The following is a 4,227-nucleotide window of genomic DNA, read 5'->3' as shown; positions in this document are numbered from 1 at the left end:
CGGCCAGTGAGAGAGGTCCGGGGCCCCTGGCCATCGTGCGAACCAATCGTGTGTTTTTAAACGTTTTTTTTTTCAGCTCTAGGACATGGCAGACAGGTGAGCGGTTAGGGAGGGACCCCTGTGGGAGGGATGCCTGCACGGGGCGGTCCTGCTAGCGACGCAATCTTGCGATTTGCGTCCAACTGAAGCCTCCCACCTGAATGCTAATGGCTGCTAGATGTGGTATGGCAGGTAAAGGGTGTATGACAGTGCATCCTGATTGGCTGACGAGCACCTGCTGACGACTTAAATGTAGCTGCATGCATGTATTGCTGTGTTCTATTGCTTGTGTGTGTCGAATTTAGCATTCAGTATGGAGGCAGTGTTGGTGGGTTTTCTGGATGTGAGAGGTCCAGAGCCTGGGTGTGAGAGGTCCAGGCCCACCTACACTCCCCTCCAGGTATCGCGCATTGGCCTTGGGGCCCCGGCCAGTGAGAGAGGTCCGGGGCCCCTGGCCATCGTGCGAACCAATCGTGTGTTTTTAAACGGTTTTTTTCAGCTCTAGGACATGGCAGACAGGTGAGCGGTTAGGGAGGGACCCCTGTGGGAGGGATGCCTGCACGGGGCGGTCCTGCTAGCGACGCAATCTTGCGATTTGCGTCCAACTGAAGCCTCCCACCTGAATGCTAATGGCTGCTAAATGTGGTATGGCAGGTAAAGGGTGTATGACAGTGCATCCTGATTGGCTGACGAGCACCTGCTGACGACTTAAAATGTAGCTGCATGCATGTATTGCTGTGTTCTATTGCTTGTGTGTGTCAAATTTAGCATTCAGTATGGAGGCAGTGTTGGTGGGTTTTCTGGATGTGAGAGGTCCAGAGCCTGGGTGTGAGAGGTCCAGGCCCACCTACACTCCCCTCCAGGTATCGCGCATTGGCCTTGGGGCCCCGGCCAGTGAGAGAGGTCCGGGGCCCCTGGCCATCGTGCGAACCAATTGTGTGTTTTTAAACGGTTTTTTTCAGCTCTAGGACATGGCAGACAGGTGAGCGGTTAGGGAGGGACCCCTGTGGGAGGGATGCCTGCACGGGGCGGTCCTGCTAGCAACGCAATCTTGCGATTTGCGTCCAACTGAAGCCTCCCACCTGAATGCTAATGGCTGCTAGATGTGGTATGGCAGGTAAAGGGTGTATGACAGTGCATCCTGATTGGCTGACGAGCACCTGCTGAGGACTTAAATGTAGCTGCATGCATGTATTGCTGTGTTCTATTGCTTGTGTGTGTCGAATTTAGCATTCAGTATGGAGGCAGTGTTGGTGGGTTTTCTGGATGTGAGAGGTCCAGAGCCTGGGTGTGAGAGGTCCAGGCCCACCTACACTCCCCCCCAGGTATCGCGCATTGGCCTTGGGGCCCCGGCCAGAGAGAGGTCCGGGGCCCCTGGCCATCGTGCGAACCAATCGTGTGTTTTTAAACGTTTTTTTTTCAGCTCTAGGACATGGCAGACAGGTGAGCGGTTAGGGAGGGACCCCTGTGGGAGGGATGCCTGCATGGGGCGGTCCTGCTAGCGACGCAATCTTGCGATTTGCGTCCAACTGAAGCCTCCCACCTGAATGCTAATGGCTGCTAGATGTGGTATGGCAGGTAAAGGGTGTATGACAGTGCATCCTGATTGGCTGACGAGCACCTGCTGAGGACTTAAATGTAGCTGCATGCATGTATTGCTGTGTTCTATTGCTTGTGTGTGTCGAATTTAGCATTCAGTATGGAGGCAGTGTTGGTGGGTTTTCTAGATGTGAGAGGTCCAGAGCCTGGGTGTGAGAGGTCCAGGCCCACCTACACTCCCCCCCAGGTATCGCGCATTGGCCTTGGGGCCCCGGCCAGTGAGAGAGGTCCGGGGCCCCTGGCCATCGTGCGAACCAATCGTGTGTTTTTAAACGTTTTTTTTTCAGCTCTAGGACATGGCAGACAGGTGAGCGGTTAGGGAGGGACCCCTGTGGGAGGGATGCCTGCACGGGGCGGTCCTGCTAGCGACGCAATCTTGCGATTTGCGTCCAACTGAAGCCTCCCACCTGAATGCTAATGGCTGCTAGATGTGGTATGGCAGGTAAAGGGTGTATGACAGTGCATCCTGAGTGGCTGACGAGCACCTGCTGACGACTTAAATGTAGCTGCATGCATGTATTGCTGTATTCTATTGCTTGTGTGTGTCGAATTTAGCATTCGGTATGGAGGCAGTGTTGGTGGGTTTTCTGGATGTGAGAGGTCCAGAGCCTGGGTGTGAGAGGTCCAGGCCCACCTACACTCCCCTCCAGGTATCGCGCATTGGCCTTGGGGCCCCGGCCAGTGAGAGAGGTCCGGGGCCCCTGGCCATCGTGCGAACCAATCGTGTGTTTTTAAACGTTTTTTTTCAGCTCTAGGACATGGCACACAGGTGAGCGGTTAGGGAGGGACCCCTGTGGGAGGGATGCCTGCACGGGGCGGTCCTGCTAGCGACGCAATCTTGCAATTTGCGTCCAACTGAAGCCTCCCACCTGAATGCTAATGGCTGCTAGATGTGGTATGGCAGGTAAAGGGTGTATGACAGTGCATCCTGATTGGCTGACGAGCACCTGCTGACGACTTAAATGTAGCTGCATGCATGTATTGCTGTGTTCTATTGCTTGTGTGTGTCGAATTTAGCATTCAGTATGGAGGCAGTGTTGGTGGGTTTTCTGGATGTGAGAGGTCCAGAGCCTGGGTGTAAGAGGTCCAGGCCCACCTACACTCCCCTCCAGGTATCGCGCATTGTCCTTGGGGCCCCGGCCAGTGAGAGAGGTCCGGGGCCCCTGGCCATCGTGCGACCCAATCGTGTGTTTTTAAACGTTTTTTTTTTCAGCTCTAGGACATGGCAGACAGGTGAGCGGTTAGGGAGGGACCCCTGTGGGAGGGATGCCTGCACGGGGCGGTCCTGCTAGCGACGCAATCTTGCGATTTGCGTCCAACTGAAGCCTCCCACCTGAATGCTAATGGCTGCTAGATGTGGTATGGCAGGTAAAGGGTGTATGACAGTGCATCCTGATTGGCTGACGAGCACCTGCTGACGACTTAAATGTAGCTGCATGCATGTATTGCTGTGTTCTATTGCTTGTGTGTGTCGAATTTAGCATTCAGTATGGAGGCAGTGTTGGTGGGTTTTCTGGATGTGAGAGGTCCAGAGCCTGGGTGTAAGAGGTCCAGGCCCACCTACACTCCCCTCCAGGTATCGCGCATTGGCCTTGGGGCCCCGGCCAGTGAGAGAGGTCCGGGGCCCCTGGCCATCGTGCTAACCAATCGTGTGTTTTTAAACGTTTTTTTTTTCAGCTCTAGGACATGGCAGACAGGTGAGCGGTTAGGGAGGGACCCCTGTGGGAGGGATGCCTGCACGGGGCGGTCCTGCTAGCGACGCAATCTTGCGATTTGCGTCCAACTGAAGCCTCCCACCTGAATGCTAATGGCTGCTAGATGTGGTATGGCAGGTAAAGGGTGTATGACAGTGCATCCTGAGTGGCTGACGAGCACCTGCTGACGACTTAAATGTAGCTGCATGCATGTATTGCTGTGTTCTATTGCTTGTGTGTGTCGAATTTAGCATTCAGTATGGAGGCAGTGTTGGTGGGTTTTCTGGATGTGAGAGGTCCAGAGCCTGGGTGTGAGAGGTCCAGGCCCACCTACACTCCCCTCCAGGTATCGCGCATTGGCCTTGGGGCCCCAGCCAGTGAGAGAGGTCCGGGGCCCCTGGCCATCGTGCGAACCAATCGTGTGTTTTTAAACATTTTTTTTTCAGCTCTAGGACATGGCAGACAGGTGAGCGGTTAGGGAGGGACCCCTGTGGGAGGGATGCCTGCACGGGGCGGTCCTGCTAGCGACGCAATCTTGCGATTTGCGTCCAACTGAAGCCTCCCACCTGAATGCTAATGGCTGCTAGATGTGGTATGGCAGGTAAAGGGTGTATGACAGTGCATCCTGATTGGCTGACGAGCACCTGCTGACGACTTAAATGTAGCTGCATGCATGTATTGCTGTGTTCTATTGCTTGTGTGTGTCGAATTTAGCATTCAGTATGGAGGCAGTGTTGGTGGGTTTTCTGGATGTGAGAGGTCCAGAGCCTGGGTGTGAGAGGTCCAGGCCCACCTACACTCCCCTCCAGGTATCGCGCATTGGCCTTGGGGCCCCGGCCAGTGAGAGAGGTCCGGGGCCCCTGGCCATCGTGCGAACCAATCGTGTGTTTTTAAA

This window comes from Hyperolius riggenbachi, chromosome 12, assembly GCF_040937935.1.
Source record: "Hyperolius riggenbachi isolate aHypRig1 chromosome 12, aHypRig1.pri, whole genome shotgun sequence".
Classification (NCBI taxonomy): Eukaryota; Metazoa; Chordata; class Amphibia; order Anura; family Hyperoliidae; genus Hyperolius; species Hyperolius riggenbachi.
Note: the sequence above shows the minus strand (reverse complement) of the source record.